The sequence below is a fragment of the Glycine soja genome, chromosome 20, assembly GCF_004193775.1.
Source record: "Glycine soja cultivar W05 chromosome 20, ASM419377v2, whole genome shotgun sequence".
NCBI lineage: Eukaryota > Viridiplantae > Streptophyta > Magnoliopsida > Fabales > Fabaceae > Glycine > Glycine soja.
Genome location: NC_041021.1, coordinates 8,804,360 through 8,826,333, shown reverse-complemented (window position 1 = coordinate 8,826,333; position 21,974 = coordinate 8,804,360). Strand labels below are relative to the sequence as shown.

Below are 21,974 nucleotides of genomic sequence, written 5' to 3'. Positions count from 1 at the left end.
TACATTTACAAGACTTCAGTGTCTTTAGTCTTCTACATTTTCAAAGACTTCAATGTCTTTAGTCTTTTACATTCTTTACAAGACTTCAATGTCTTTAGTCTTTTACATTCTTTACAAGACTCCAATGTCTTCAGTCTTTCACATTTTCAAAGACTTCAATATTTTCTGTCTTTTACATTTACAATACAACAATGTCTTCAGTCTTTTACAAAGACCTCAATATCTCCAGTTTTATGTTTTGCAAGACTACGCCGTCTTTTGCTTGATGCTTTCTATACTTCAATGTTAATGTCCTTTTGCTTTTTTGGTTCCACTTCCTCTATTTCCTTTGGCATCCAGTTTCAAATAGCAAGATCGCTCAGGTGAAATTAGTGTCCTTATCTTTATTTATCTTTCCATTTTCAATAAAAGATAAGTAAACAGGGACAACTATTAGACCATAATTTCGTCCGAGGAATATTGTTCGATATGATATTTTGATTCTTGCTAGTCAAATTATGATATTTGGCGCCGATTACAATGCCAAGCAAGGAATCACTCAGTGTTTTGATCAAGAAAACAAAAGAATACCAAGGAAGGGGGAAAAGGGTCTTTTTTGGATTTTTCTAGACCCTAGCTCACCCAGACTAGCATCTGGTTCGCTTGGGCCATGAAATGGTTTTGTACCTAAGCAACCAGCTCGACTGGGCAAGCTTCCCCTGCCCCAAAATGGCTTTTTTCCTATATATAGCCGTGCTGGGGGAGGGGTTTAAGGGTTTAGAAGTTGGAAAAAGAAAGAGAAAGAAGAGGAAGAAGGAAGAAAAGCAAAGCCGAGGCACTACTGAATCACAATCATGATCATTCCCTACATCATTTTCTTGTTCTGTGTCTCTCATGCAACAATTGGTTATTTTTTTTCTTCTCTTCAAGAGTTGAATATAATCTATGTACCCTTAGGAGTCCCCTCTGTTATATGCATATTCATCTTCTCCATTTATCATTGGTGATCTCATTTTCATTTGTAAAGTTTAATTCTAACCGATCACTAGTGCCGTAAAATTGTCTTTAAAAAGATTGAAAGTTAATAAAAAAAACCAAAATAAAAACCAACTCATAACTAAACTTCTCTCCATCAAATATCACTTGAGATCGTTTTAAGGTCCAACATCTTAACGACCTTCTTGTTTGTAATTAAAATAAATCTTTCAAAAGCATAAAACCAACTCAACACATAAACTTTCTCACTTTAAAGAACTATGTAGGTCTGAATTCCTCATCGCACCTAAGGATATGTAGGAGCAAGGGCAGCCCCCTTGTCGACCCCCCAAAAAAAAAGAAATATAAAAAAGGGAAAAATAAATAATTTTAATGTCATGTTGTGCACACTCGATTAAAGGTTGTCGCCCCTTGTGGCAAGCGCGTGGGGTGCTAATACCTTCCCTATGCGTAAACAACTTCTGAACTCTTATTTTCAAAATTTGTAGACCTTTTTTTGGTTTTTTCAAATGTTTTCCTTAAATAAACGTTTGTGGCAACTCCCATACGTTTTCCTTTTGGAAGACGCGCCTTTTGCTTTTCGCCCGCACACACGTCGTAGGGTAGGCTACGACACTATCATATGCAATAAAAGGTAAAAATAATGAAATTTTACCTTAAATATAAAAGATTAAAAAGTAAATCTAATAAACATTCAAGGATAAAAAGGGAATAAATATAAAAAGATAGAAGCCAATGCTTTTTTTTTTAAAAAAAAAACATAACTTCAACTATCATCTCAAAAATACTAAATGCTACTAAAAAAAGTTCATTTAGCAAACAATTAAACAAGTTTTTGAATTAGTAAAAAAAAAATTTTAAAGCTAGTTGAATGTCTTGCAAAACACACTCATAAGCTAGGAGCTAAAAAGCTAGAAACTAGTTGAAAGCTCGTAAGATAGTTGATTTAGTTGAAAGTGTTTGGTAAGACTAGTTGATAAATGTCAAATGAAGTAAAATGACATATTTAATTTTTTTTAATATTTGAATTTTATTTCTAGTAATTACTTATCATATCTTAAAAACTAGGGCATATTTTTCCTTTTATGAATTGAATCGAAAAAATAAATATCATGCAAAGAATTGAATTAGGTCATACAATTAAAAGAAACCTAAAAATAATACAACAAATAATTAGAAAGTTAATATGATTCAAAGAAGGTCTAACATTAAGGAACAATGTAACAATGACAAATGAAAAGTTGATTGTCATGCATGTTATGCGCATGTAAGAATATAAAATTAGATTGAAAATTTTTTCTAGACAACAAGAAAAAATATGAGTTTTAAATTGAAAAAAAAATGGAATTTTAAATAAAATAATAAGGATAAAATTAGAAAAAAAACTAATAACTTATAAGATAGTTTATTTTCTATAAACTATTTAAAATAATTTATGAAAATAAGCTAGTTGTACACAAGATAATATTTTTCTCAAAGTAGCATATACTATAAATAATAACAAATTTCATATCTCTAAAATGATCAAAAACATTTAATTTATATCACATAATAACATGTTGCTTTAATTATTAATTTGAAACGAAGTACCTTTGGTTAGTAGGTGAGCATTGAAACTTTGGATAGGGCACTTAGATATATTAAGAGATCTAAGATTTAAGATATTATCAGAAGACTATTTCGTCAAAAAGTTGTTCTTGATCGATGAAGATTTTAGAGAGATTTTACCAGTATTTTCAAATGTGAATAAAGTTGAATTGTAATGACAATTGTGAATTCTTCTAGATTGTGGAAGTACTTTTATTCAATGCTTCAACTATTCAGCTAACACAAGACATGTTCTTGTATGGTGGTTCCACTACTAAAAAAAAGGTTTTTTACGAAGCGCATTTAAAGGCGGTTATCCAACCACCATTGTCATTGGAGTAGCGGTGGTATTTTTTTAAATAATTAAAAAATTTTAAGGGTGTTGCTAGGTGCACCCAATAGTATTGCTGGTGCACCCAGTATTGTTGATTAATGCCCAAAATGCCCGTAGCTTATTGTTCCTTTTCAAGTTGCTTTTTTTGGCTGAGTGGTGATCTGTAAGCAGATTTTTCACATACAGATCAACTTGATCCATATAAATTATACCGATGAAGTTGATCCGTAAGTATGAAGTTCATCCGTATAAAGGATACGGATGAAGTTCATCTGTATAAACCATACGGATGAACTTCATCCATATTGGTTTTTTGGTTTTCTTTTAATTCCTTAAAGTTTTATTTTTTTAGTTATTAATATGTTAAATTACTCATTTGTGCATTATAATTTTTTTACTATTACAAAATTTAATATATATTAAATTTTGTAATAGTAAATATTTTTTATTTATAAAATATATACGGATTAAATAATTCGTATGAGTTATATCAAAATTAATTGTCACAAAATTTATTATTTAAATTTACATGCGCATTAAATATACATTAGAAATTTTAGTGTTATGTATAGCAACATTATTTATTTTATAATGTAATTGGCTCAATAGCTCAGTTGGTTAAAGCGTTGTGCTAATAACCTGAAAGTCACAGGTTCAATTCTTGCTTGGGCCATTAATTTTAAATTAATTCGTCACAAATATTTTTCAAAAAAATTAAAATAAAACTTGAGTTGGGCTTATAAGGATCATCTTCATCCGAAAGGGGAAAATTAGAAATCGTAATTGGGTTTTTATTTTTCTCGGTTTTACGCTATCTTGAAGTCTGTTCCTCTCCTCTCCTCATGTCCATTCATCTCTTCGCATAATTTTTTTTTCAATTTTTCATTGGTTGTCCCTCGCGTCCTTTCCTCTCCTCTCATCCTCACATACCTCAACCCAAACCCATTCCCATCCCCACCCTTTTCTCCTCCGTCAATGTTTCACTATGCTTCATATTTTTGCCAAGACGTCGGCAAGGGTGAGGGTTCCGATGACGTTGGTTCAGATGCTCTAGACTTTGAGGGACTCACACCAGTCGATGTTAGGACGGCCCATGACACCGGTGGTGTTGAAGACATGAGTGGGCTTGAGAGGGAGGTGCCGTTTTGGAGGCGGCCAGAGCTGTATTGGAAGGGGATGTCCTGGGCACGACAGAGGGTGTCGAGGAGGCCGCCAATCCAGCCCATGTGGCCGTAGATGAGGAAGTTGAGGGGATGAGACATAGAGGCGCCGTTGGCTGGGAAGTCCAACAGAATAGTGTGATGCCAGGTTTTTCGGGTTTTATGGCTGGCCATGTGGTTCAACAGCCTAAATATAGTTTAGTACAAGACTGCATATTTTTCATTTTACCTTCCAGTAAGTATTAATTCTTGTACATTTTTTTTTCGTATAGCCTCCCTAACTTTTGGTTTCTTCTTTGTCCCTTTTCCTAGAGATACTAATGTCAAATGGTTATTTAGGCACACTATAATTTGTTATTCAGTTTGAAATTGCATTGTTACCTTTATCCACCACTCTCTCTTTTTGTAAAGAACATGCTTCTAATGAGTCTTCTCTTAAAAGAAGTTATTTCTTTTTTATTTTGTATTTGATTCATTTTCAAGTCTTTTCACACTAGAATACACTATCTGTTACTTATCTTCATATATATCTCCTCCTTACATAGGTTGCATGTGCATTGCTTATGGCGGGTGAGGATCTAGACAAAAATGTTGATGTAAAGAACATTCTTGTTGAGATGGGAACATACTTTCAAGTACAGGTAATACTTTGTTATAGGTTTGACCTTTTGGCTTTCTTTAGAGATCATTTAGACTCTAAAATGTTATATGTCTATATATTGCCCTTATCAGCTTGAAATATTTTTTAATTACTGTATTATAACCTATCTTTTTTTCTCTTTCCTTTTCCCCTCTCATTTTAGGATGATTATTAGGATTGCTTTGGTGATCCTCAAACAATTGGAAAGGTAAGCATTCTGGATAATGGATTTGGAAACATCAATTTCTCTTTAATCTCATTCTTGTCATCCATGGGACCAGATAGGTACAGATATTGAAGATTTCAAGTGCTCTTGGTTAATTGTGAAAGCCTTCGAACTTAGTAATGAACAACAAAAGAAAGTTCTACAAGTAAGTGAGCATCTTATTATTTCCTGTTTCTTTCCTTATTTTCTGCCATGATTAGATTGCAATAAGTCACTATTTTTTTGTGGTTTGCAGGAGAACTATGGTAAGCCAGATCCAGAAAATGTTGCTAAAGTAAAGGCCCTATACAATGAGCTTAATCTTCAGGTTTGAACTTCATTTGTATATAGCTCTAATAATTATAATTTTTTGGGAAAAGTTACTACTAACATGCATCTTTGGAATATCAACGTATTAAAATGACCTATTAGCCAAAACAATAAGGAAAACAGAATTAAGATGCCAAAAAAATAATAGCATTTCCACACATTTTGCAAGAAAGTAATGCAAATGAAGTTGCAAAAATTTCTGCACATCATGATAGATGCTGATTTTCTTTGGATTATTCACTCTCAATCCGAATGAATAGGGTGTATTTGAGGAGTACGAGAGTGGGAGCTATGTGAAGCTTGTATCCTCCATTGAAGCTCATCCTAGCAAAGCAGTTCAAGTTGTATTGAAGTCCTTTTTGGCTAAAATTTACAAGAGGCAGAAGTAGAGTCAACTTAAGGCGAGGACCAAAATTGTTGACCATGCAATAGAAACTAGAGTTCTGATTTCTATCTAGTATCTAGAGCAGTATCATGTTCTGTGGCTTGCAATTTTTTAAAAATTGATGTTCTTATTTGACAATCCTTTATTTGATGCAGAAAATCCATTATTTGATAATGATCTTTCCTCATTTTTTTTCTCATTTCTACTACTATTCTTTATATCCATAATAATCAGGTGCTTTTTCATCAGGTTTATTAATAACTTGAACCCTTTCCTTCTTTGTTTTTCATTTATAATGCATCTAATCTAAAATTTACATCTTTACCTCCAATGAATTTTGATAGTGCCTTCAAGTTATAGATATGTTTGACATATTGTTCGATTGGTCCAAAGCTTCCAAATGGTAACTAAACTTATCAAAGCTTGCTTCATGTTGTTGGACAATCATGCATGTCAAGTTTATGTAACCCTTTTGTTTTTGCTTTGGCTTTGCTGGTTTGCAGTAAGAAGGTGATCAAATGAGTTCGGTGCCGGCTCAGGCTACTCAAGAACAAGAGGCATGCAATAGCAAGGCAACTGAGAAAGGACTTGGTTGAGCTAATACAAAGTGGCCATGAAGAAATTGCATTTAATCAGGTTTGTTAGTTAATGCTACATACTCATTTGTTAACCACTCCTTGCATAAGTATATTCCTTCATGTTATGTTTTTGTTTCAAATAAGAGCTCATTGATTTTAATTAGACATCTTTTTTTCTTTTATTGAACGTGATGGTATTATGTGGAAATACTGCAAGTTTCCTATATTTTTACTCATAGAAAGTGGCTCAAAGACTCTTCAAAAGGTATTGCTTGGAATTTTCATGTTCTTATACTTGCAAAATACTAGTGATGATTCATTGTAGTCAGTCAGTTAATTGATCCATACAACCAACTTCACCTAGTAAATAAATAAAGGCTTCTTGTTTATATATATATATATATATATATATATATATAGGGAGAGAGAGAGGTAACAGATGAGGCAAGTCATGTAGTGCAAGTTCTATCCTTAGAAGTATGAACATTTCTAAGATTGTAGATTCGTGTATAATAACAGATGAGGCAAGTCAAGCAGATGGAAGTGTTAATATTGTAGACGATCCCTTATTGGAGGCTGCTATCAAACAATCTAGGGAGGAAGAAAAGGAAATTCTCATTGCTAAAGCTACTACTGAAGATTCATGAGAAATGCTACAAGATAGTAATCAGTAGATCCAGTATGGCTTCTGATCAATCTATGATAGAGAGCATTGTCTCGGCCCATCATGGATTGTAAACAATTCATGATATGATGCAAATAACAAACATAGAAATGCTAAAGATATGGTCAATACTTATTTCAAAGGCTGAAAAGGTACTTGTTAGATTTATTTCAGTAGTTATCATGATCTTAGTGAAGATTGATTCTAACCTATAATAAGTGCTTGTTTTAAAATGTAGTCATATTTCATTGATCACTATGAGCTGATGTCGACATACATGTTTTGCTTCTTCATTTTTGCATCACAATTTATAGTTGTTTTTCCTTCTTCTATCCTATAAATACACTCTCTAACACACTATTTTGAGCACACTTTCTTCTATTGGTTGAAATTCTTATTAAAAATCACTAATTTTTGTGAGCCTCATACACTATTGCTTTTCTTTTGTTTTAAATATATAAATTTTACCCTTTTGAAAATCAATGTTGATGCACCAATATATAAGTTGATATGACTAGGTTTGTACATGTGGAAGTTAACTCATTCTCTTGTTAACCAATCACAACTAGAAAATATGTTTTTTACATCGGTTATTTATGACTTTCAACATCGGTTATTAACCGATGTTGAAAGTATTATCCTTAATATCGGTTTTAAAAAACCGATGTTAACGTAAAAATGACAACATCGATTATTTAAATAACTGATGTTATATAATAAGAATTACCCAAAAAAAAGGTATCAATGTTCATAACAACGTTGACAATTAACATCAGTTTTATACAAAAACTAATGTTAACTGCTAACGTTAACATAAGTTTTTGTAGAAAACCGGTGTTAACTTCCAAAACGTTAACATCGGTTTTACTCAAAAATTGATGTTAACTTATACGTTACCATTAGTTTGTGTAAAAAATCGATGTTAACGTCCAAAACCTTAACATCGGTTTTTGTTAAAAATCGATGTTAACTGACAACATTAACATCAACCGATGTTGTTATTAGGAATTTATTTTAATACACTGTCTGTGTTTTCAATAAACCCAAAAATTAACCTACAAATTTGAAATCAGACCACACATCACAACATATATCATTTGCATTCTGTTTTGAAACAGTTTTTAGCAGAAAGCTAGCTAGTAAACTATCAATAGTAAAAAATCAATTGATAACTATCAATAAAGAATATTCAATGTTAAAAGGAAACATCAATTGTAAAAAATATAAAGCAAGCTAGTAAACTAATTAAGTAAACTAAAATTACAAAGTTCCCTAACATCCTAAGTTTGATTTCTAACTTTGAGATAATACTTTGCCCACTGGATGTGAAGTGCCTTCAATCTCTCTACTTCCAATGGTCTAACATCATTAAAATACTGCATCATAAAATAAAACATAAGTTAATAATATAATACCAATCATAACAAAATCAAATTTGTTTGAAATAAACAATTACCGTTTCCCAATTATTCTTGAAACTTCCAAAGATTATAGTTGACATCCATTGCATCATGTAATAGGAGATGTGTCGGCCAAGCAAGGAAGGTGTTAAGTGTCTGCCCCACTAACTTAACCTCTTTAGTGGGTACAGGAATGGGAGCATCTGCATCTCTAACCTCCTCAACACCGACCTTCACTTGATCATGCAACAAAGGGATGGTGTGAACGGTTGTCGATCCCTCATAAACTTTTCCTAGGGAAACCAAGCGGGGAGGATTTTCTTCCCTGTACAACTCGTATTTGTCTGAGTCACCCGTGTCTGGATCATTCCCTGAGGGGTCAACACAACTCTTCCTTGTGCTGACACGAGTAGTTGAAGGACCAACCTCAGGCTCTAGAGGCAGTGCAAGTCCCTGTTATTGCATTTGTGACTAAAACTGGGACTGCATCTAGCTGAAGGATAGTATCAACTGTCGAGTCACTTTTTCTGTGATCGACTCCTCCAGCTGGTCCCTGATTTGTTGCGTCAGCTGCTCTAGTTCTTCAGGAAGCAGGGAGGAGGAAGTGCGGGAGGTCCGTGGAGCCGGTCCAAAGTATTGCTTGATTGTCACACCGGCTCTAACAGCACGCACACGACCAAGGTGTTCTGGTCACTGAATGGCAACAGTCAAGACATTCAGACGTCCATGGGGGACAAAGGAACCCTGTGACGCCTGCTCCTCTAATGAATCCTGTACAAAACACATTTATTTGTTTACTCAATCACACAATAAACATAAATAATTACAATTATTAATTGAAATTGACTTACAATCTTCTTAGCAATTTCATTTGCTGCCTTAGACGTCATCTGGCTAGTTTTCTTGGTGCGGGCCATCTTCCACTTCACGTGTCGTCTGATGGTAGATGGAGGATCAATCACGGTCTCAATGCTTCTGGATTGAGCAGCTTCCTCCAATTTTTTCTTTGTCTTCTCAGCCATCAGCTTCTTTTCTAAATATTCATAACCCCACGAGACAACACGTGGGGGGCAGTGTTTTGCTTCTGGATGGCCTGTGCCTTTTTCCGCACATCCTACAAAAATTGAACATTAATGAAACTCATGATTAGAATGTATTATAATAAGTGAATTTAAACTTGAAAACAATGAAAATGACAAAGTACATACCTCCCATGAGGGATATCTCCGGCTCTGACAAAATTGGGCCTATTTCTCCTTGCTAACGCCGTATTTTTCGCATACAATGTCATCGACACTGTCCTTGTCGGCTGCAAGTGCCCATTTTGATGTCAAATCATACTTAAACTGTCTCCACCGCTCCCCCACAGTTTGAAGTATTTTCTTTTTTGTCCTAACGTCAGATGCTTCAGGGATATCAAATTCAACCTGACAAACAAAAAATTAGGTTTTATTGTTAGTAAATTAAAAAATTTGGCTAATAAAAAAATGCAAGATGAAAACTAAAATACCTAAATATCCTCCCATATTAAATCCTTCTGAGCAGCAGGGACTTGATTCCAATTCTCGTATGTCATGTCGACCTTATCACGAGCGACAATCCCTAAATATGTTCTTAATTTCTTCTCGTGGGGACCGTCAGCCTTCTCGATCACAGGATCGAGATGGACCACCGGTCTGTCTGCCCCAGCTGGTCTAGTCGCCAAGGATCTTAGCCGTGTGGCTTTTCTTGTCTACTTCAAGGTAGACGATGAGTGTGATGCTACTTCAGTAGGAGGAGGAGAGCTGGGTGGAGTAGTCATCCACTTGCAAAGAAAAAACTTTAGTTAATTAACACTATCAAAAAATTGAATCAGTTATGTAAATGATTGGACTACAATGAAATACATAATAAGAAAATTACATTAGACGATGTTAATTAATTCTCCTTCATCATGATCATTACGATTAGCATGAACGTCATCAGCTTCTTCTTCTCCGACGATGTTAGGCGACATTTGTATGGACAAAGGACTAACATAAGTATCAATGTATGAATCATCATCTTCTACATTAACACCAATTGTTTTCCCGTGTAGAACCACTGACCACCTTTCATCACAAGGGTTTTGAACATAAAATACATGTTTAGCTTGTTCTGCCATGATGAAAGGGTCATTCTGGTAAGCTGGTTTCTTTAGATCTAGCAACGTAAATCCTACATCATCGGTCTGCACGCCGGTATTGTTGTCAATCCATTTACATTTGAAAACACAAACAGTAAATTTGACATAGTTAAGCTCCCAAATTTTTTCAATGAACCCAAAGTAAGGGATGGAAGCTACACAGGGATTGTCATCATGTACACTGGTGAAGTGTTGAGATTCAGCCCTTAGAGTGACCCCACTGTTTTGCATTGTACTTTTCTCGTCTTGTGCTTTTGTATAAAAGGAATACTTGTTTATGTCGTATCCTTGCCAAGTTATAACATTTCTTTTAGGCCCATCTACTAACTTTCTTAATGTTTTAGAAACATTTTCATCAGCAAAGATTGTATCTTTAAACCAATCAAGGAAAGTCTTGTTATGCTTTTTCAAGACCTAGTTCTTTGACATTTTTGGATTACCTTCTTTGACTAAACCTTCATGTTGAAGTATGTATGACAAAACTTCATTACTCTTATTCAACACATACAAGTGAGCTTGTAACAAATCTTCTACACTTGGAGTGATAACATGCAGTCCTCTTGAACCCTTACTACCCACTCTGTCATCATACCGAGACTCGAGAAGCCCAACAGGTTTATCCTTTTCAAAGTACTCTGAACAAAATTCAATGACTTCTTCTGCAATGTACCTTTCAACAATAGGTGCTTCTAGACGATGTAGATTCTTCGTATACCCTTTTAAGATCTTCATGTATCGCTCAACCGGGTACATCCATCGCAAAAAAATAGGACCACAACATTTGACTTCTCTGACCAAATGAACAATTAAGTGAACCATGATGTCAAAGAAAGCAGGAGGAAAATACATCTCCAACTGGCACAGTATAATAGTAGCCTCGTTTTCCTGCTCATCTAACTTCACAGGATCAACGACTTTGCTACATATGGCATTGAAGAAAAAATACAGGCGAGTTATGGCTATGGCTAACAATTGTTGCATCAAGATGTGACAATCGTGAGACTTTAACCCTACCAACTTAAGATCCTTCAACTGCACAAGGCTTTTAATATTTGAAGAGTATCCTTGTGGGACTTTGACCTGGCACAGACACTGATAAAAACTAATCTTCTCCTTTCTGGAAAAAGTATGTCAAGCTGGAGGCAAGTATATTTTTTTACCATCAGACCTTGGATGCAGCTGCAATCGTATACCCATCTCAGCTAGATCTTGACGGGTATTCAAACCATCTTTCGTCTTGCCTTGAATATTAAGGAGCGTCCCAATGACACTATCACATACATTTTTCTCCACATTCATAACATCAATACAATGTCTAATATCTAGATTAGACCAGTACAAAAGAGCAAAGAAAATTGACCTCTTCTTCCATATGCAAGTCTTACTTTTTTCCTTCTTTTGGGTCTTTCCAAATATAGTATTCAGGTGTTGAACCCACTGGAAGACCTTCTAGCTAGTCAACAATATCGACGCAGTTTTGTGCTCTTGACTTCCATTAAATATTTTTTTCAATCGCCTGTAAGGATGATGAGGTTTTAGAAAACACTAATGCCTAGTGTAGACTATTTTTCTACCATGTTTCAGTTGTATGTAGCTTATGTCTTCTTCACAGATGGGGCATCTATGATGACCCTTAACACTATAACCACTCAAATTCCCATATGCTAGAAAGTCATTAATGGCACAAAAAAGCATTGCACGCATTTGAAAAGTCTCATTTCGAAATGCATCAAACACTAAAACCCCCTTGTCCCACAACTTTGTCAAGTCTTCAATCAACGGACTTAGGTAAACATCAATGTGATTTCCTGGCTGTCTTGGGCCAGATATCGTCATAGACAACATCATGTATTTTCACTTCATGCACACCAAAGGAGGCAAATTATAAATTACTAGTAGAACTGGCCATGAAATGTGTTGAGTGCTTAAATTGCCATATGGATTCATTCCATGACTGGCTAGTCCAAGCCTAAGATTTCTTGCCTCTTTGCCGAAATCCGAAAACAAACGATCTATCTTCTTCCACTGGGAGCAATCAGCAGGATGACAGACCATTTCATCGCAGTTTCTCCCAATTGTATGCCATGTAAGGTCTTTAGCATTATCTCCATTAGCAAAAAGATGCTTAAACCTTGGAACGATCGGCAGATACCACAACACCTTCGCTGGGGGGCATGTGCTTGTTGAAAAGACTCTTGTCCAAGGTCACAAATCATATCCTCCAAGCGATCTCCCATTTCTACATCAAACGATTCAGATTAGGACTCACTCTACATGTTTGTCAATTCACCATGCCATATCCACGTGGTGTAATTCTTCTTAATCCCATCATACAATAGATGCTCTCATATGTCGTCTAGTATTTGTCGTCTTCCGTTCAAACAATTGATGCAAGGACAATAATATTTTTCGTCCTCATCCAGTCGACTTCTTTCGGAAGCAAATTGCAAGAACTCTTCGATGCCTTCCTCATATGCAGGGCTCATGCGACTTTCATTCATCCAACTTCGATCCATCTAAATAATAACTCCGTGATACTCACAAAGTTATTCGATGCATGGAAATCTCACTTTTTTATTATAGGTGTGGCCCTATCCCATTCAGGAAGACCTTTTTTTATGGTAGCTTCATACGTCAATGTTAATTCTATTTTGTTAAATTTGACAAAATTTCGGTAGTATTTCGCATAGGTCTCCAAGTACACGACATGAAATCGGTGAAATTAATTTCCCGATAATCAAGTATGCACTCAGAGAACAACTAGAAATGCATTGTACCGAAATTTCATCAAATTAAACAAAATAATGTTAACCTTAATGCATAAATCTACCATAAAAATACCAGTCTTCCCAAACTGTCCAAATGGACAATTCAAGATTAAATACAATGATTAATGCAAACTGTCCGCAAGAATCATTGCATTCAGTCTCAAACGGGAATCTAAGGTCCACTCATCATGAACACAATTTGTATAGCATATATCATTTGTCATTAATGGTAGTGAACAAGTAATAAAAACATTAATTGGTAACAAACATGTGTACCTGTGAAGATAAGCAGCATAGTCCAAAATGAAAGCAACAATCCAATAAATAACTCAATGACCACCTACATCAATCACATTCCGAAAAACAGATATCAATGTGACAATGAGTAGGCATAAAGTATCACCTGACTATTAATTAATTCAAGGAGGGATCTTGTAGTGAATGCTAGTTGCACTATATTTTGAATTTATCAATTCACGTTGTCCGTGTCTCAAAAATCATAACTCTAACTACCATACACAGTAGTGAGGACAGTCATACAATCTCAATAAGTCAAACAATTTCAAATTTTGACTTTTGTAAGTAGTTCTTCAAGATAATCTTCAATTCTTAGGACCCCTCCCTCTTTGTTGGTTTTTAGGTATTGGACTCCTAGGAATTATTATAATTAGGCTATTGATTATATGGCACTGCAAACCAAGATGGGTGTCTAATTTATATTCAAATCCATACCTTGAAAGTCGAAATAGGAGATGATACATCTTTTGACCCATTTCCTATAGGTGAGTGATGAGGAAAGTTCTGCTTTGGCCTTTTTTTAAATTTTGTATTCTATATGAAGTTGCAGGAACTTGCTGGTGTTTGGAAAAAAGAAAACCTCTTTGCCACAGTTGTTGTTACAAGCAAATTCTATGCATTTATGGGGGAGGGAGAAGGCAGAGTAGTTTCAGTATTTTTTTTATAAAAAAGGTGTCAAGAGTTGCTTCAGCAATTTATTTCATTGAATGTTGTTCTCACTTCTCACAGCTAAATTCCTGGTTCTTTCAGCAGAGGTTATAAATTAAGTTACTATGACACTGTGTGTGACAAGCAAACACTTGAAGTTATTCTAGTGGGACAGCCCAATACTTCAGCCCAAGACCAAATCATTGCTCAGAGTAAGAGGAAATTTTAGCACCAAGACAAAACATGTGTCCTTAGCTTAATGGGTCAGCTGTGGCTAAACAAAAAATAGAGAAAGCTTATTCAAACCTACAGGGTTCTAATCTACTCCTAGTATTGAGACACCAATTGCTTCAAATGCAGCCACTACTAGCCACTACTAGCTAGGAATTATAATTAAAAACAACGTAACAATGTGCTTTACACATATACATGTATATATAAGCAGTAGTAACAATGTGCTTTACCTGGAGTTGCTATAACCAAACAGCTTCCACAACAAGGCCAATTAGCAGTAGTAAATGATAACCTAAAAATAAAAAGCATATGCCAATTAGCCATGGGCCACACTACCACAGCAACGATATTTATCACATTTTGTAGAAAATAACCTTTGAGAACTAATGAGTAATGGCATTAGAAGAACTCAGAGCCAAACCTAGTTCAACTACAGCAAAGTAATTCAACTTATGTTCAACCAAACTATGTGAAACTGCTTGTTGGCTATTAAAAGTGTTACTGATGTAAGCTTCATTGGAGCTTGTAGGCCTAGGATCTTCTTCATCAATGGATTCCTTTACTTCTTGGAAGATGAATGGCAGCGGAATGGAGAAGGAAGAGAGAGAGAGGAGACGCCACTTCAAGGAGAAGATGAGTCTAGAAGAAGCTCACCACCATAGGAGGCCATGGATAAGAGCTTGGAGGAAGAAGGAGATGAATGAAGGGAGAGGAAGAGAAGAGCATAGAATTTTGTGCTCTAAAAGAGATCTGAAATATGAAGTTTCATTTTCAAATGATCAAAGTTGAAAAAATGCACACACATGGCCTCTATTTATAGCCTAAGTGTCACACAAAATTGGAGGGAAATTTGAATTTCTATTCAAATTTTACTTGAATTTGAAATTGAATTTGTGGAGTCAAATTTTGGAGCCAAAATTTCACTAATTATGATTAGTGAAATTTAGCTATGGTTCAGCCCACTAATCCAAGATCAAGTCAAAGATTGTCCACTAAGTGTGCTTAGGTGTCATGAGGCATGTAAAGCATGAAGGACATGCACAAAGTGTGACTATATGATGTAGCAATGGGGAGTAGCAAGCAAATGTTCACCTCCCCCTCTAAAATTTAATTGGATTGGGCTTCTCCCAATTCAATTAAATTTATTTCCCAACACACATCAAATATTCACTTAATGCATGTGAAATTACCTCTAATACAAAAACTAGTCTAGATGCCCTAAAATACAAGGGCTGAAAAATCCTACATTTCTAGGGTACCCTACCTACATTATGGTGCCCTAAATACAAGGACCAAAATTAATGAAACCTTAATCTAATATGTACAAAGATAAGTGGGCTCATACTTAGCCTATGGGTCTGAAATCTACCCTAAGGCTCATGAGAACCCTAGGACCTTCTCTTGCATCTTTGGCCCAATCTTCTTGGAGTCTTCTATCCAATGCCCTTGGGGGGTAGGATTGCATCAGCTACTTATTCATGTGACAGACAGATAGAGCTGTAAGAGGATAATTCTTGTTTCTATTCATGATTAAGATTCACCAAGCAAATATAGTGTTCTTTCTTCGATGATTGTTATCAGATGAACAACAGATTTGTTAGAGCAGAAAAGTATGAATATTGAATTTTAGAATGAATATTGAATACTTAAGAGTAATAGGGTCTATTGTGAGTCAGACTGAGACCAGATTAGTTGTTGGGTTTCGATGCTCCATTTTAAAGAAGGAATAGCATAGGGTTGTTGAGTGTATGTGGTGTTTTCAGGGGAAGAAATATTCTTCTCCTAATCCTCCACTAAGGGAAGCAACTACCATTTGGCTATGTAGCCCAAAACAAGAAAAGATGAAAGAAAAAGCAATGCATTTGTTTAGCATTCATATGCTTAATTAATAATAATACCTAATCTATGCTTAGATACATAATATATAAAGTGTATTAATAGATAGAATAAAATAAGTGTGTAAGTGGAGCAAACCTTATATATCAAAATGATAATAAGATATTAACATAGGAGGTCCATCTTCTTATCACCAATGTCACTATAAGTTTCTCTGTCTTCCAATCAGCCCCTTCCCTACTCCCTAGAACGTAAAACAAGCAAAGGCATTTTTCTTAATGAGTTGATCAATTATTAAGAATCTGATATCTTAATATTATATCACTGTACTCTCCTTTTTTGTGATTATTGCTTAATTTTTATTTTGTTGGCCTATAGGTTTACCAGCAATCCATTGGAGCAGTTTGTATCCTAGATTGGCCAAAGGAAACAATGCTTCTACAGTTTGTATCCATTGAAGCAGATACCCAACAACTCATCAAGGCAAAAGTGCATAAATGGAAACAAACGGGTGTTTGGATAATATATAGACATCGACTTATACGTATAGGCTACAACGCAGGGAATCTTAAATCAACAATGAACTGTGATTATGTTAAGGATTACGAGTTTGTGGCAATATTTGAGGCTGATTTCCAGCCAACATCGGGTTTCTTAAAGAAGACAGTGCCTTATTTTAAGGTAACTTTTAGTCTATAAATTTCAAGTTAAAAGTACTATTGATTTGAGTAAATGTAGCAGCATATATTTGAATTCGAAAAAGAACAGTTATAGATTTTTGTTATTTAGACTCATAAAATCCTTATGATGATTTCACATTTTAGATTGAATGCATCCTTAAAATTAGTCTCTAAGTTGTAGAATCTAAAAGTGTTTTAGCTCTGAGTTTTAATTTGGAGATGTTATACATGTTTTTCACTCTATAAAAAATGAGATCAGTGAACTTTTTTATCTATAGGCTCTAGCATACAATATAAGTATATAAAGTTACATGTAATGATCTAATTATTGATTTAAAATGAGGTTAATCATTCAGGGCAAAGAGTGATAGTTGTACACATGCACTGGCATCCACCATCCTTTCATTCAAACTGAAGTTTTGAACCATTGGTGTTTTATATTTAGCCATATCAACTTTGTAATTGGTATTCAGGTTACATAATTGACTCAACAAAGAATATTTTATTTTTATCCTTGTAGTCTTTTGGTTCAAATTTTATTTTAAAAATTATTGATACTTTTTAGGAGTTAGGAGAGAGGGAAGATGTTTGTTAGGATATTAGTTAGTCAATTAGAGGGGTTTTAGGGCATAAATACTATGGTTGAAAGGAAGAGGTCTATTCCGTTCTATATAGTTTGCAAATTGAACACTTGCTCTTTGTAAAAGAAGTAATCCTCTGTGAAGGGGAATCCTTGGAGGGAGTGTTATTATTCTATTTTTTGTTCAATCAATAAGATCTTTCTTTGGCAACAAATTGGTCCAACCTGCTGGATTCAAATTCCAAAGAGAAGGATGGGATCCTGGAGTCAAGAAAACTAGCCAGCAAATGTTGTTCTCAGCTTTCAGAAATCAAGAAGATTGAGGGAGTTGAAGAGATCGAATAGATGTTGCAGCTGTTGATGAAGAAACTACAACAACACTAGAATCAAATGAGTCGTTGAACAAATAGGTGTTTGTCAAGGGGGTTCAATTATCGTGGATTACAATCTCTTTTGTCCAAGGCCAGCATTTTAGAGCTGGAGCACATGCTACATAAACATATGTTGTTGAATAAAGAGTTTAGTCCTTGTTGAGCATTTCAAGAAGAGCATGGAGGGAATGTGTCAGAATTCGGTGAAGTAGAAGTCCTTTCTTGGACAATAAAGGAGGGAGTGTGTCAGAATTTCGATTGCAAAGACCCTTTTTAAGATAACCCAATACTATAGTCGAAGAAATAGAGAAGGAAGTCAAACAGGGGAAGGCAGCAATGGCTCAAAAACAGGGGAGCTTGTGCCAATGACTATTGACAGCAAAGCTTAAATTTAAATTTCAGAGATATCTCTGTCTGTGGTTGTCTCTGCATGTACCCTGGCTTAAGTGAACTCCACTTCATTCAGTGTCTTAGGCTCCAACTAAATGGGACAATAAGTGTTCGCCATAACTAACTAATTAATTATACTGAGACTCTTGATCTAAATTTAAGTAACTTGTGGGGTCCTACCCCTGGCCTACATCACTCTTGCATATTTCAACCCAAAAACAAAAGGAGAGAAAAGACAATGACAGTATCCTGTGCACTATTAGTGAAAGGAGGAACACGTAATTGGCTGCTTTTTTCTTTGTCAAATTTATTTGTGTACACTTGAATCTTTGAAATCCACCAACAAGTTCTGATAGGCAGCAGTGTTACGCTTTTAATATCCATTATATTGATTAATATAAAAATATGCAAATGAGTGTGATGCATGTGCTGCTTATAGAGCTTGTTGGACTAGTAGTAGTAACTTACAATCAAGGAACTAACTAACAATCTATAACCAACTAACACAACTAACGAATATCCTATAACAATATTACTAACAAATACTGTATATCCCCCAAAATTATAACTGATATAAGAAGACATTGGTTATTTTTTTAACCAATGTAATAGTTCCATAGTGAGTTCGAAGTCCTAATCTTGTTTTTTTGCTCTTCCTTACTCACTTTTTATTGGCTCCATTGTATTTTCCAATTCAAATCTCCATGCTATCCCTTTTCCCCCACTACACCAGAGCCACAAATATTAAAAGAGAATAAACAACTCACTCTCATATGGCACCCTGACAAGCAAACTCCGTGAACAACAACAACTCGTAGAAACACTAGATTTATGATCTTTATGACAGGAAGCTATCATGTCGATTCAACTTTTAGGATTTTGTTCCTGTTTTCCAAATTTTGCGATGACATTTGTTTCTATGTTCATATAATTGCTTTCAGACCCAATATTGGAAAACTACTTTTTCCTTGTTTCATTTTATTCAATACTTTTTCTCCAATCTTGCCTTTATCTTGCTATTATATCCTATTTTATCCTATCATGCACACCACCAAAGTGGCACTAAATATCTTCACAAATACTAGTGAATATTATCGCCGCCAAATAAAAGTTCTACTCCATGTTCCTTCTCTTAATTCTCCCTAGATCTCAAATAGCCTAAGGATGTAGAGGCAAGGGCCGGAAGTTGGCTTCAATAAAATAAGCTAAAACAAGTTTATAGGATTAACAGTCTTCCCAATGATATAATTTGGCAATTCCTTTCCTTACTCACTTTAGACTTCAGTCTTTACTGTTGATATTGACAACTAATATTGGTCATGGCCCTCCATAACAACCATTGTTGTTGTTGTTCACAGTATTTGTTACTATTTTAAGGAAATAGAAAGATACTTGTGTATACCCCCCAAATACTATATTTTAAGAGCATAGCACTGTATATCCCCCAATATTGTAATTTAAACTATATAGCAATATTACTATTATATACCAGCTTATATCACCAAAGATACCAGTCTTTAATTCCTCCCAATAACTACATTAAATCACTGTGAATGCAGTTCTGCACAAGTTTGACCAGCAATGCAAAACCAACCTATATATTAAAGAGCAATAAAGCTAGGCATTTTGGATATAAAGATAGAAAAAACTCAAATTTTGAACGATGAACAATACTAAAAAGCACCTTAAGTATTTCACCTAAAATTTATTTAAAAAGTAACATCTCAAGTGTAAGTTCTTAATCAATTTTTTGTTGCTTGTAGCTGACAAGATACTAGTTAATGTGCAGCTACCACACAAACCATTTGCCCCATTTTCATCTAGTTTTGTCTCTAATTAAAAAATAACATCACAGCAAAAAAGGAAATAAAAACTAACAATCAAGAGATAAAATATGTTCTTTTTCAATTGGTGCAATAGAGGAAAAAATTTAAGTGGCCAATGACTTACTCGAACAAGAAGGGCAATCTCTATGTACTATTGCAAACAATAACCCAAGAAAACCACCAATACAAGCAATAAAGCCCAATTTGTCAACGTTCCAGATATAGCGAGCCTCACTTGTGACACCCTCTACCCCTCACATATATATTAATAAAGGAATAAAAATTTAAATATTAATTAAAAGTATTTTTAAAACATTTTTAAATACAAGCTTTTCAAATGGGTAAAAGGCTCACATTCACTTTCTTCTACATCATATTCAAACTTGTCCAAATAAATAATAAAGTCATGTCGACACAAAGGAGGTCATCTAAGTTTCATACAATTAATATAGAACATATATCCTAATGTCACATCCTATCAGAGCGTTGTGTTCCCGTGTCCTCTAGCATGAGGTTCTTCATAGTCATCCACCTATTCATCTGCTCCCCCGAACACAAAGTTCAAGATCATCACAAGATCCAAACACAAGCAGTAAACTGGGAGTGAGTTATCACATTCCTAACTACTAGAGAGAAACAAGACAACATATAGTAGCCAAATACAATCACAATACACAAGAATCACACACTCCGATCAAGACATAATAACACATCAATTTCATAATAAACAATTAGCAAGCGAATGCAATAGTTATGCTAAGACTCAAGCCTATATGCAATGTGGTACCATGTCAGTGAAAAACCTCGTCGGGCGCCTAGGAGTACATGACAAGACAAACCACACACTAGCAAGTCAAGTCACTCTCACTAGGTAATATCATAGGGAGACCAGTCAGGGTCACAGTGTTTTGCGAGAATGCTCCAACCATATAGAATCAACATAGGCTTAAAGGAACACTCAAACCGTGTGACCCCCAAGGCCTACACTCCGAAGAGTCCGCCAGGGCCTCTCCCTCCTGATTCAGGTCCAACCCAGAAAACATTTTAGCATACAGACTCTATCTATGAACTATACAAAACACACGACTCCTCAATTGTTCTCAAAATAATTTTAACTCGTCGCCCTTTAAGGCTCTTATCATTAACTCGTCGCCCTTAAAGGGACTTAACATCAACTCGTCGCCCTAAAAGGGACTTAGCATCAACTCGTCGCCCTAAAAGGGACTTAGCATTAACTCGTCGCCCTTGAAGGGACTAATGATCGTGTGATTGTACAATTCATAGTTCACAACTTAATGCACACAACACTTCAATGCACATATATATCTCAATCATATACATACTCAATTTATCACATACACTTAATCCCAATCACAATGGTATAATCTCAATTTAAAATGTTATCACACCTCATGAATCATATACACTTTATCTATGAACTATGCAATACACACATTTACTCAATTGTTTTCAAAATCATTTTAACTCGTCGGGTTCTCATAGTGGATCCCATCACAATACTCATCGCCCTTAAAGGGTCTTACAATTGTGTGATTGCACAGTTCATAGTTCATAACTCAATACACACATCCCATCTCAATACACATGTATTTCATCATCCGTCACATGTTCAATTTATCACATACTCACAGTTTGAATCATCATTTCATAACCTCAACATAACAATTTATACAAACGATTTTATCACAACATGGGATGTAAAACCTCTAAAATAGTTTCTCATAATTGTATCAAAATCAATTAATCAAAATCATGGGTTAAACACAAGGACATCAAGAGCACTCAAGTTTATCAATCAATTCTTATCAGGACATCAATTGGTACGTAGAACACAATAATATTGCATTCATAATCATAAAGAAAAATTATAATTCAATAAACATCCCAAAATAAACCCAAAT

At 34.9% G+C, this 21,974-nt stretch overlaps 1 non-coding gene and 1 pseudogene across 1 annotated transcript; both read left to right on the top strand.

Annotated features, from left to right (window-relative positions):
- Window positions 1–3,495: 3,495 nt before the first annotated feature.
- On the top strand, window positions 3,496–3,569 carry TRNAI-AAU. The gene has a single exon. It is a non-coding gene; the product is annotated as a tRNA-Ile (tRNA).
- Window positions 3,570–4,228: 659 nt separating this feature from the next.
- LOC114401849 lies at window positions 4,229–5,697 on the top strand (annotated as a pseudogene).
- Window positions 5,698–21,974: the final 16,277 nt, after the last annotated feature.